Source organism: Carettochelys insculpta, chromosome 19, assembly GCF_033958435.1.
Source record: "Carettochelys insculpta isolate YL-2023 chromosome 19, ASM3395843v1, whole genome shotgun sequence".
NCBI classification, from domain to species: domain Eukaryota; kingdom Metazoa; phylum Chordata; order Testudines; family Carettochelyidae; genus Carettochelys; species Carettochelys insculpta.
In genome coordinates this window covers 5,290,964-5,304,653 of record NC_134155.1, presented here as the reverse complement: position 1 = coordinate 5,304,653, position 13,690 = coordinate 5,290,964, and the positions used below count along the sequence as shown (strand labels likewise).

The window sequence follows — 13,690 nt, the reverse complement described above, 5'->3', positions numbered from 1 at the left end:
ACAGGTTGGGGGGATAACTATTTACAGCGGGAGGGGGACCTAGGTGGCCTGGGCACTGGGCCATCACTCCAGGGCATGGGTGGAGGGCTGTGACCCTTGCTGGCTCCAGGTCCCATGCCCGCCCCTCGTCCAGGGTTCCCGGTGGGGCTTGGTGGGGGAAGGAAATACGGGGAGGTACGGCCAGGGATCAGCCTTGGACCGGCCATCAGACCCTGTGGGCTCCTCTCCCAGGGGGCTGGCAGGTGGGGCCACAGAAGGAGGGGTGGCAGGGGGGGCAGTGGGAGGGGGAAGCTAGGCCAGGAGCTCCCAGTATATGACCACAATGTCCCGGAAGGTGGCCATAAAGTCTCCCCAGGCTGCCCAGCACCAGGCGACCTCCCCCTCCTCAAAACGGAGGCACCACTCTGACAGTTCCACCTGGCGCCGGATGTAGGTGGCAATGTGGGGGTCCTCAGCCAGCCACTGCTAGCTCCAATGGGAGTAGGCCCATCCCAGCGGTGGTGGTGCCTCCAGATGGTCACTGTCCCTCACCTCTTGGGGGGGCTGTCCGAGATCACGGACGCAACAAGACTCTCCTGGCTCTCAGATGGTGTGGCTGTGGAAACGGGGGAAAGCAGAAAAAGGCCGTGAGTACCATCCCCTGCCCCATGGCCACCCCACCATCCCCCCATTGGCATCAGGTCCCTGTCCCCTGTCCCCCATCCATGGGTTTGGAGGCCCTGTGGGAGGCCCCTTTGTGTGGTCTGCTCCCCACTCCCCCACCCCGCCCCCGGGGGCAGGGCATAGTACTGTCCACAACAGCGGGTGCTGACGGACACTGGTGGCCATGCTGCCATCCCAGAGCTGTGGTCCAGCTGGGCCCAGGTCTGCCAGGGATGTAGGGGGCCCCCAGTCATGTATGGTGCCCCCGCCCCAGGACCCAAGGGTGTGTGCTCTGGGGGGGTACATACCTGAGGATCCACCACTGAGGTCGGGAGAAGCCCATAAGGCTGATGCCGGGCTGGAGGTGCGGGGGGGAGGGGTCAATGATCACCTCCCCCTCCTCGCTGGACCACTTTGCGGCCTCGGTGCCCAGCTTCGGCCCTCGTGATGCAGGGCTAGGCAACGGTCCCAGCTCCTGCTCCTTGATCTGCTGGTGCTCCTCAGTCACAGTGTCGAGGATGGCCAGAGGGGAGGAAGTGTCCCGGGGCCCCAGGATGGCCCTGAGCTCCTGGTAACTGGGGCAAGCAGCGGGGATGGCCCCCAACTGGCTGGCGAAGGCCCGTGCCCGTGCATAACCCTGCTGCAACTCCTTGACCTGACTCCTGACATGCTCAGGAGTGTGAACAGGGTGACCCCGGGCAGTCAGGCTCTTGGCCAGCCAGGCAAATGCATCCACGTTCCGCCACTTGCGCCCCATAACCTGGAGCACCTCCTCTTCGCTCCAGAGCCCCAGAAGGACCCAGAGCTCAGCCTCATTCCAGGAAGAGCCACACTCTTCCCCCACTGGCCGGACCCTTGCAAGCCCTGGGACTGCCCTGGTGCCTGGCTGCTCTCCATCACCAGTGAGGGGCTGCTGGGAGTCGCTCTGAGGCGTGCAGGGGCACCACATGTGATGGCTACTGCCTGCACGCGCTCAGCTTCCTGCCAAGAGGTTTCCTGGCCTGTGCAGCTTTAAGAGCCACTGCACACACAGATCATAGGAGCCCCACAGGGGCTGGGCAGCATGTCTCTGCGGCCCAGCTGAACGCTGCCATGGCAGACCCCGCTCTTTTGAAGTAGTAGTGTCTACACATGTCATTTTACAAAATTAGATGCTGAAGTAGCGCCCTATTCCTATTTCCTGGTTGGGATAGCGGTTTCGACATCTGTGGAGTCTAACGTTCATTTCAACTTCGAAGTAGCGCGCAGTGTCTGTAGATGCGACACACGCTACTCCGAAGTGGTGCCTGCTCTTTCAAAGTAGCTGGCTAGGGTAGACACGGCTTACAGGAGTAGCAGCTTCCAGTGCATGGACTGGTTTGGTACCAATCTGTGGAACTGTCTAAAGGATTACAGCATGTGACTGGATGCCTGGGTTGTATTGCTCTGCAACTGACTTTCTGCAAAGCATTGACAGTCACTTGTACCTTTGGTCACAGGCCTGTCATCACAGGCAGGTAGACAGCTTGTTAGCAAAATACTTTGGCCCTGATCCAAAGCCCACCAAATTCAATGACTGGGCTTTGAATCAGGCCCTTCAAAACCCTCAGTGCTAAGGCAGTACAGGAAGTAGAAGCGTTATTTTAGGGAGCTGACTCATTCATAAAATCCTCCCTCTTAAGGGAAATCACTAGGCTGTTTCCTCACTTGAGGACGCTTTCCCTGGCTTGCGGTGCTTGATGTAACCAAAGCATCTCTTCAGAGTGTTGTCGTTCTCGGTTAACGTTGTCTCTTCCTGTGACTCAGCTCATTAAAGCGGAGCTGCCCCCAAAGCTCTGCTGAATTTTGATGCTCTGAGCTGACAGCGGCCTGTACATTGCTGGCGCTCAGCCTTCAGTGAGGTTCAATGGGCCCCAGCCACCCTGGAGATACGTCTCAACTGCAGTGAGAGTGAAGCAGGAGGGAGAGTAGCCCTTACTGCCTTTTACAGGGGTGCCCCTCCCCAGAGCATGTAAGAGCAACTGATCCCTGGCTCCTTACTGATAAGCTGGGAGCAAGTGGAAAGGAAAGCATGAGGTGCACAGCACCTGCCCTCCCCTTGCAGGTCTGCAGCAACAAGCCAGGCAGCATTAATGCCTCCAGGAAGGAAGCATCTTCACCCCCCTGCACTGCTGCATTAATCAAGGCATGATTTAGGCCATCAGTTGTTGAAGCCGTGTGGAGTCAGCCAGCCCACTGAGGACTAGGCCCAAAAGGGGAGGAAGATTTTTGGCTCCTGTTCCATTTCTGCTCTGCTGAGTCACCCTGCTCCCCAAGAGGCAGGGAGGTGGGGACTGGCAGCAGCTTTGATCATATCCATTGTTTTCACATTAAAGAGACTCCAACATTAGTGTCCCTGCCAGGCGGTGAACTTCAGTACCAAAGAGGCATCTGGCAAGCAATCTCCTCTCAAACCAAGGGGGCGTAGCTCAGGCTCTTTCAACTTGTTACAACTGTCTTTCAGTGAGGCTGGCTTGATTAGGATGAGCAAATCTGCCATCCCTGCTGCTTTGAAGCAAGCTGTTGCCAACGGAGCACCAGGCATTTTTCACTAGGTTATGGTCATGCAAAGAACTGAAGTAAGGAAATATGCAGCCAGTGCTACTTTCCTATTCGATTCACACACACAAGCACACCCCCCGTATGCGGTGCAGGTGCATGTGAGTTGCACTGTCTTATTTTGCATGCTAAGTTGCTATTGTTTATTTGTATGATGGCACTGGCTAGAGGTCCTATTGGGAACCCATTGCACCACATGCTGTATGTATATGTATTAAGAGACTGTCTCTGCCCAAAGCAACAAGGGGTCCTGTGGCACCTTACAGACTAACAGAAATGTATGAGCATTTAATTAATCTATAAGGTGCCACAGGACCCCTCATTGCTTTTGCAGATCCAGACTAACATGGCTACCCCTCTGATACTTGTATCTGCTCAGACTTGGTCGCTAACTAGACAAGCAAAGGAGGTGTTGTTATGTCTGTTACACTGAAGGTGAGTTTCCACTACAGGTAAGATCAACCCTGCCATGGTCCACCTTCCAGAGTTCTACTTAGGGCGCCTAGTGGGGGGCATGCTAACCCGAACTTATGGGGTGCCCCGTTGACCACGGTACTCCTGCCTCTTGTTAGGAGTAAGGGATGTCAATGGGAGTGCAGGCTCCTAATGACCTCCCTTAGTGGCCATGGCGCAGAAGCCCGAATTAAGATACGCTGAACCTAACTAATGTGGCTGGAATTGCATATCTTAATTTGACCTTCCCCTGTAGCACAGACCTGGCCCTGCAAGACAGAGAGGTAAAAGTAACAACTAAAGTCATACAGGGAGTCTGTGGTGGAACCCAAGCACTGAATCCAACTCTACTGCAGTCCCATCCAGTGTTTTAACCATGTGTCTCCTTCCTCTTCAGGAAAGAGCATTTGCCTCTTCTAAGCATATAGCCCCAGCATGCAGTTTACACCATTGCTGCATGTGGAAGTGCAAAATTTCACAGCCTTACACCTGATTTAACATCTCTCAAGAAAATTGAAGCTGTGGGGTGGAGGAGGGAGGATGATAAAGGAAAATTTCCACCTTGTAGCAAATCTGTGAAAAGCCTGATCTCATCTGCAGGTTGACAATAAGACAAACATCATACAGAATGTGAATTCCCCACTCACAAGGCAGTAGAAAAGAATGAGCAGGGTAGGGAGGGAAATATTCTTAGGGAAAATGAGGTCTACTTGGATTTTATACATTGGTGCCCCTCTGGATGCGATAAACATGATCATTGTGATGGAAAAATTCACTCAGACGGTAACATATTGGTCACTGAAAATAGTAAATATTTCCATGTGAAATTCTGCTAAACTAATTCAGCAACATGTTAGGACATATTTAACTTTAAGCAGGCGCATAAGTCCCATTGACTTGAATGAAATTTAAACCTGTACTTAAAGTACTTCCACAAGTGCTGTCTTGAATAATGAGTACTTTCCTGAATGGGTGCCTAGATCAGGAGTCTCAAACTCAATTTACCTTAGGGTCAGCACCAGTCCTTCAGTGTGTTTCCCTATCCACACATTCCCCTTCTCCTTCACCTGCCAGTCCATGCAATCCCCTCAATGTGTCCCCTGGCCCTTGTCACCATCAGGTGTTGTAAAGCCCCGAGGAATCTGGCCACCACCACTGGTAGCACAGCAGAGCCAGAGCAACTTTCAGCTGCTACCTCTGCACCACTACTGGCACATTCCTGTGGCCTGGGACAGGTGTTCACAGAGCTGTCTCATCCATAAGACAGTTCAGGGAGGCTGCCCCTTGCCCTGCACGATAGGGGACCTCACAGCAGGCGTCTCAGCCAACCTATGGACATCCTGGACTCCATACATATGATTCCCCATATCCAGGTTAGCCCGCAGAGCCCGGGGTGCACTGGGGCTGGAAACGGGTCACACCAAAGCACTCACCATGGCAGAAAGACACAACAACCTCTGTTCTGACACCATCTCCCAGGCTAGTCCACCGCAGAGCAGAGTGAAGTGGGCTGGGGAACTCTGCTTCCTGCCACCAGTGTAAAGGGAACAGGTGGGCTAATCTGGGAGATGGTGGCAGAGCAGAGGCTGCTGCAATGCTCCGCTTCCCAGTGGCTTCCACTGCCAAGGTGGGTGGAGGGTCCCCCAGTAACCCCCAATGACGTCTCCCTCAAGAGAGAAGTTTTGGCAGAAGGGGTGCAATGGGGGGAGAGGGCACCACTAGGCAGGAAGAGGTGGGGCAGGGTCAGAGCAGAAGCTGGGCTTGGGGGAAGGATATGGACACTCTTCCCACAGGGCCACAGGACTCGCTTGCCAGCAGCTGTACACGGGCAGGACTGTTGATCTGCTCCAGCTGTAAATGGCCTGCAGGTGATGGGTTTGAGAGCCTTTGCCTAGATGAATGAATAAAAATGTTGATGCAAGCTGTAAACTAGTGGAAAGAGTAGGGCAAAGAACAAATCTCAGGCCAGTCAAAAGGACTGCTCGCTGTTCAGCCCGGTACAAAGATCAGTGTTGCCACACTGATTTCAGAGATTGCAATTCTTTAGTTCTCTCCTTGAGCCTCTTCCAGAAAAACAAACAAACAAAATGCAGCACTAGTCAGAAACTTTTCCAATTTTTGTGCACATCTTCAGGTGGAGACGACTGAGAATCTAAGCATGTTTAAACCACAATACTTCCGTTCAGAGGTTTAGGTTATCTTTGTAGCTCTGGTTGCCATAGTAACATATAAAAGATGCAATTCCCCCTTCCCGCCCCATGCAATAAAATGCTAATCCACCAGCCCAACAGCTGATGCAAAGACAGCCACGTGCACGCACAGTGTGGGGGCGGGGGAGGAGGGGAGATACTAATGAATGTTCCTAAACTTTGAGCCTTCAACAATTATGGCAGGATGAACACCTCAGTGACTCAGGATGGGCAAAATTCAGCCAGCTACTCCTTTCCAAAATGCTTCTTGGCTGGGAACATTTTCACGTCAGGCATGGCAATTGGGTTTATAGTCCCTCATTGCAGCCTATCACATCGGCTTTGGAGTGGAGTGGGGTGAATTCAGTTGTGTGGATTCAAACACGCATTATCCCAGTTGCAGGTTTATAAGTCACACTCTAAGGTAAAGGGAAAGGAACTTTCCCGGAAGCTATCTCGTACCTTGCCCATGTAGCATATGTTGTCACTGTAGTAAACAAAGGAGAAGGGACAAACAAGACCTCCAAAGGAGGAAGAAAAGGAGGAAGAGTTAAGATAAGAGAACAGGTGCTTTGTCACTTGGAGCTGGGGTAAAATTTGCCACTTGTGGAGAGATGTGCCTGCACTTATCTCTTATTGATCTGGCACCCAGGCAGGGTGGTACATGGGGAGGAACAGGCTGGCCGCCCCAAGCACATGCCTCGCATCTCCAGTCAGTACGGCCTCAGGGCAGCCAACCAGGCCTGTCACTTACATCCTCTCAGTTACACTATTGTTACTGTGCTAGCTGGATTGACTCTAGTGTAGCTATACCTGCTCATGCTCGGAATCACACCCCCAGCTCCCAGGGCAGATATAACCACAGTTAAAATAAACAGAACTGCTCTCTGGCGGAATTGAATGAATACTCCCAACTCCAGCTATGCGCCATGCCCGCCCGGCTTTCCCACACTAAACTGCTGTACTGTGGCGCTCATGTATCAGAGAGTGTTATGGAATGGGGTTTGCTGCAACTGGCAGCTGGTCTCCCCCAGCTGGAAGCCAGAATAATTAGCTCTCCCTGACAAGAGGGGACAAGCAAGTTCCTTGGCATCTATGGATAATGTTTCCTCTTTTTCAGCCTATCATGATGCAACTCTAATTCCCAGGAGGTCTGAGAGCAAGAAGGATAGTGCCAGACTCTTTTCCCCCTTGTGATTATACACTTGGGAACATGAGGCACAGACACCTTTTGGCCAGTGGCTTTCTCTGCTCTCTGATTCCACAAGCCGGCTATGGTGCTAAGTGCAGGGGTAGCTAGGTGAAATCCCATGTTATAGAGGAAAGTGGGTTGGGGGGATATAGATGATCTGATGGTCCCATCCGACTTTAAACTCTATGAATCAAGTTGGATGCACTCCACACACAGGCATTTTCTAACCTCTGGATAGGGTTCATTGGGCACCAGTGTAATGGCCCCTTTTCCTTACAACCTGATAGTATGGAATAAAGATCACTTGTTCTGGATTTTCCACGACTCCTGACAGGTGCCAGGCTCTCCAGGAGCAACAGCATTCAAAGCCAGAATCTCTGCCACACTCTGCAGCACCAGAGAAACAATTCTGCAAGGGGACACTCTCCTGACCAGCTCCAAGTTTAGCCCAATGATCAGGACTGATGCTGCTGGGAGCTGTGCAGGGTTGCGTGCAAGATCTTTTAGGTAGTCTCTCTACTACCACTGCACTAGCATAGGGAGGTCCTACTCCCATTTTACAGCTACAGATGTGGAAGGAATTTGCCCAAGATCCCATCACCACATTGCACTGGAGGTGGAGCTGGGTCTAGCATCCACGATTCCCAATTCCTGTATTCCAACCACGCTCCACTCCTCCAAAGCAAGAGGGATGTCATGCCATGCTGCTATTCTGCAAGTTGGAGGAATTTTTGTCTCTCTTATGATGTGCCCAGTTAACCATTCAAAGCACACCTTATTGTTGTGCCAGCAGCTGATTCATTACCCTGAACATATTGTAGAGTTCTTTAAAATGAACAAAGGTTTTCACTCTCTTAACAGCAAACACCAAGAAGTGAGAACTGCATTCCAGGTGTTCCGAGGAAGTGTGGAGCGAAAAAAGGAGACAATTTCAATCCTTAATTATCACCTCATTTAATTGAGGAAGCTGTATCAGCAATGATGTGATCTTAATACCTAACAAGAAGAGAAAAACTTTCTGAGGTTTGGATGTTAACTTTTCCTAAAAGGAGGTAGCTCAGAATGTCACATAAGCAAGTGGCTTATGGTGCTGAATTGTACAGAGTTGTTTTCATCCAAGCAGATGTTGTTCCTAGCTGAAGGGCTGCTTTCAACTAGAGGTTCTATCACAGCTTTTCAGAAAGCTTTCCCATCATCTTAGCATAGAATGCAACTATATCCATCTCTGGATATTACCTCAAAGCAGGGAAAACACACTTGGTTCAATTTCACAGCTTGTCCAAAATTTGGGTCTTTTCTTTGCCCCAACAACATACGTTATTGCTGAGTAGCCTCAGTGTGAATAGGTCCTGTGAAATTATCCATTAATCCATACATGAGACCTCCATAATTTGCTACTAGGATTTGAACTCACTGTTCAGGCTCCCAGAAGAGTTGCTTCTACCTGGTATATGAAAGGAATATTTCTAGTAGTGCAACAAATTGTGAAATGTGATATCTAATTAGATCAGTTAAGTTAAGAAACAGGGCAATCTTCTCCCATATCCTATTCAGTAGAAAAGATGCCTGGGGCAATGAGACAATATTTAAGTTATAAGAGATTCTCTGCCTGCATCAGTGAGGGGGAAGGGAAACTTAATTAACACAAATGGAGAATGTGTGTCTCACATGAAAATTCCACCTGCCTGAGTTCTATGCCATCCCCATTTGCCATAGTGACAAAAGGCAAGAACTGATCTGCTTTGCTTTCCTCATCTGGGCATCCAAACTGTTCCTGAGCTATCCCTAGAAAGTAAACTGATGCACAGATACAGCTGGGACCTGGCTCTGGTGGAGGGCAATGCCACAAGTGCACCTAGAAGCAATAAACTCCTAAAATTCACTTCTGCTGTGACACCTAGAGAACACTCAGCAGGAACAACTAGGAGACTGGCGTGCTAACTCTGCTGTTCACCTTTACCAAAACAAAAAAGCAGTCAAGTAGCACTTTAAAGACTAACAAAATAATTTAATAGAAACAGATCCACATTCCTTTCTGCTCCCCATGACTTGATCCTGCCACCTATAAGCTCATTTCATCCTCAGTTCTTTGCAGCAGAAACCACCTGTGATAGACCCCACCCCCCCACATTTTATGAAAATGAGTTATCAGTATAAATATGTGTAACTTGGAAATGCTTTGGACAAAATACCTCTTGTGACTTACTTTAATGCTATAATCTTCTGAATCGGTATATCCTATTTTTGTGATTGTATCATTTTTGTATTTGACGTTATGAATATTGCCTACGTATTTGTAATCCAAATGTTTGCATCTTGGAAGACCTCAGCAGGAGGTGTGGCTACCCTATTGTGAGAGGTTTGTTGCCAGGAGAATATTAGTACTTGACTGACAAAGGGACTTGATGGATGCCAATACACAGTTCAGGAACTTTGCTGAAAAGATTCAGACCAGCACCTAGGCAATATCTGCAACCTGAGAAAGGGCTAAATCACACCTGGATAGGTGACTTGCTCATGTGACAATCTCCATCTTGGAGGACACTTTTACATAGAGAAAACTATGGAATATCCTTCACAGGGGAAGGGTATAAAAAGACCCTTGAGTGCGCCTCCATCTTTGCCTTCAGCCTGCCTTGGAGATTGCGTGACACATCCTAAGAAAGAGAAAGAACTCTACAGTGAAGAACTATGAACTGGAAACCCAGGTCAGGATTAGATAATTTCTAACCTGACACTTTCACCTGATGTAAGAACAGCTGTTTAGGGTAAGAAATAGAATGTAACTAGATTCTTAGTGGAATAGAATTAGCTATGCATTCTTCTTTATTTTAATTTATAACTCACTTTGATCTGTATGTCTTTGCTTATAACCACTTAAATCCTACTGTTTTGCTTAATAAAGCTCTTTTGTTTATAATCAAATTGGTAGCCCTCTCCAGTGTAAGTAATTATTGTGCATCTCTCCCTTGAGTTGATAAAGGGGGCTTATTTAATCAACCCTCCCTGTGCAAATCTTTTACATAGAGAGAGATGGATTTATGTGGGGGTTTGATCCCTTTTGGGAGTTGATTTCCTGGGTATTATTCCCTAGACTTCATCTTCCTAAAGCTGTGGTAAATCAGTGTCTGCATTGCTCTGCAGTGGGGGAAGTAACCCCAACTCTATGCCTTGAATGGGGGAGAAGAGAGAATCTGACCCAGCAGGATAGGGTGGTGGTGATCCCGAGAGAGCAAGTAGGCAGGCATCAGTGGCATCATCAGTATACTGGGGAACATCCCAAGGGGTCTTCTGTGACAACACCCATCACACCATGTCACACCTCACATAATAGGGCCCTGATCCTCAGTGGGAACCATCACCAGATTCTACCATAACACAAAAGGTAACCACATGAGGTTAGAAGAGCCCTCTCTGTTTAGAGCTGACAACTTGAGCTGAGAGGGACTGAAAAACTGAAGAGACAAAACAGTGTACAAGGGATCACAAAAGCCTATAGAAATCCAAACTATTCTAATGCTTAGAACTTCCCAGGTGCTACTGTGCTACTAACACTATGGCTATTTGGAACTTTATAGCAAGATTGGGACCCCGTGGCTCCAAAACCACAGGCCACTTATCTCTGAACAAAAGGAGAATTGCCATCAGCTGCTAACAGTACGTGGCATATAACTTCTGATGATGCTTTAAACCAATCTTTATGGGATCTAGCCAGAAGACAGCTGATAGTGATTTATTATGAATGTTTATAAAGCACTTTGGTGACATAGGGGTGTTATATGTTAGTAGTATTACAGCCTATTAATAATGGAGAACGTAAATGAAGAGAGGTTGGATACTGGTGACCTTCATCTACCTTCCAGAGGAGTATGGCTACTTCTCATATTAGGTGCTGTAAATAATTTAGTTTTTTTTTTTTTTTTTAAAGGGAGCTGATGTTGAGGAAGAGCATTTCTATTTCTCCTGTGGTTAGAACAGGGGTGTCCAAGTTTTTGCCATAGCGGGCCACATGCAAATTTTTACTATTCTGGGGGCTGAACACAAAACAGCCCCAAACCTGCCCCTACATCCCCAGGCTTAAGCCCTTGCAGCCCCAAACCACTGCCCTCCATCCCCAGACTTAGAACTCCTCTCTGCAGTCCCAAGCTTCCCCCAGATTTAAACTGATAGAGCTGATAGAGCAAATGGTATCACCTAGTGCAGCAAATTATGTGCTGAGAGGTAATGTAGGAAAACTGTAGCCAACACATAACTCTTATACAGCACTTTGAAATGTGTAGCTCTCAAAAACACTTTAATAAATGTCATCTGCATTACAGATGGGGGAACTGAGAGAGGGAAAGCTACTTGCCCAAGGTCCGACTGTGAACCAGAGGCAAAGCACAGGCATCCAGTGCCCCAGTCCAATGTTCTAGTCACTGGACCTGTTGTCGGACCAAGATGGTGCTACTGCTCACATTTTACTAATGTCTTCTGCCAAAGTACGTGATTCAAATTCTCTACAAGCATCCCTGCTTCCAGACTCCTGCAACAGAGAGCACAGTTCGATGCTGTGGGAAGCTGTGACAAAGCCAATTCGCACAGGTGAAACTTGGGACATTTGACCTCTGCTGAAGGAAGCCAGAGAGTGGAGGAGGGAGGATGATACTCCCTTCTGTCAGTTAGTACTATCAATAATTACTTGTAATGACATAGTGCATAGGAACCCCCTTTATGGACCAGGACTTTATTGTGCTAGAGGCTGTAGGAATGCAGAACAAAGACAGTCCCCACCTCTGAGGAGTGCACCACCAGCCAACGCACCGCCAGTTGATGAGGAAGATGACAACTGGTGTCAGATCCCAAGATCAGGGACATGCTGGGAAATATAATTCCATAAGGAGGAGAACAGAGAGATTAAAATCTCTTTCAAATATGGAAGCTCTGTGCCTCCACTGCACCTGTGTGGGCCCAAGAGATGATCATGCCACCCCTCTGGGAATGGCCAGATTGCATATCCTCAGCAAGAAACAATTCAGAGAGCTGATGGAAAAGTGAAGTCTGGATCCAAAACACTTTTTCTCCCCAGTGCATTTCAACAAACAACTCAGCCAAGCATCTTTCTGTAAACTGATTTTCACACTCGAACTAACTGAAAACTTCAAAGGCATGGAGAGACAAAAATAGTAAAACACAGGCTTTCCAGCCTGAGAGAAGCCCACAGCACTTTCAGCATGACTAATATTCTCCATGTGAAATAATAATCCAGGGAGATTAATTTCTCATCATGTACGTGAGTTATGAATGACAGGCAAGCTCAGAGTGCAAATGCACCTATTATATAACACTGTAATATAAAGTTATGTTTTCATTGCTTCCATGAAAAAATACATTTGCACCATATACTTCAAAATGTTCAAACTTCAGCCAGGGAGCTAGAAAGCCCTCAATCCTACATGTGATAGGCAAAATCATTTATTTTAATATACCTTACAGATTTCCTTCTGCATAGATGTGCTAGTGAAATCACAGAGATTTAAAGATCATATACATAAGGATTCAATACACCCACCTCTGGGATTGAGTACTGCAACTGTTCAAAAGGCCATAACTAAAGGTTAATAAGACTCACCATCAATTTCATTTGTCTTTGGATGAGGCCCTACCAACAAAAGCAAGGTAACCGAGTGGGTCCCAGTTAAGTAGAGCCAGTTGAAGTGAGAGGATGTGGTCAGGTAAAATCATAGAATCCTAGGGCTGGGAGGGACCTTAGGAAGTCATCTAGTTCAGCCCCTGCCTAAAGCAGGATAAACCCTAATTAAATCATCCCAGCCAGGATTTTGTTAAGCTGGGACTTGAAAACCTGGAGATTCCATCACCTGCCTAGGTAACGCATTCCTGTGCTTCACCACCATACTGGTGAAATAGTTTTTCCTAATATCCAACCTACACCTCTCCTGATGTAACATCAGACCATTGCTCCTTGTTCTGCCATCCGTCTGTAGGTAGTTATCCCAAACTGGAAGATAACCAAACTTTGAGGCAAACATAAAGAGAACTCATTGTTGTGTCCCATTTGAAATGCATTTGAGGGGTAGCCATGTTAGTCTGTATCCAGAAAAACAACGAGAAATCCTGTGGCACCTTACAGATTAACAGATCTGGGACTGGGATCTGACACAGATGCAGGGATCTGTTGAAGTGGGTCTTTGCCCACAAAAGCTTATGCTCCAAAAAAATCTGTTAGTTATAAGGTGCCACAGGACTTCTCACTGTTTATTTGAAATGCAGCATTTCTGCACTGCCAGTGCCATGCTGGGTTCAGAAGGAGGAATACTATCTACTGAACCACTGCCACAACTCCCTGAAGCATATGCTGCACATCTCCTGCATTCAAGCCCTGATCAGCCGCGACACTGCTTTGCTTGAAAGATATCAGATTCCTCATATTTTTGCCAAGTTCCATTTAGTTTAACAGCAATTTACAAATGCATTTCTGCATTCCTCCAAACTTATCTTCAAAGAGAAATCTGCAACTCAGCCAAACACAATAAATTAGGTATTTTAGAGAAGCACTGGGAATTACAAGGTTAAAAAAACTGCAGATCAGGCCCCAAGCTGATAAATTGGAGAGCTTATAATGATGAAGTGGTATAGG

The 13,690-nt window shown here is 47.9% G+C and overlaps 1 protein-coding gene across 2 annotated transcripts in view; it reads right to left on the bottom strand.

The window, feature by feature from the left end:
* The window catches only part of DOC2B (double C2 domain beta), a 162,134-nt gene that overhangs the window by 57,483 nt on the left and 90,961 nt on the right, over nucleotides 1-13,690 (bottom strand). The window lies entirely within an intron of this gene.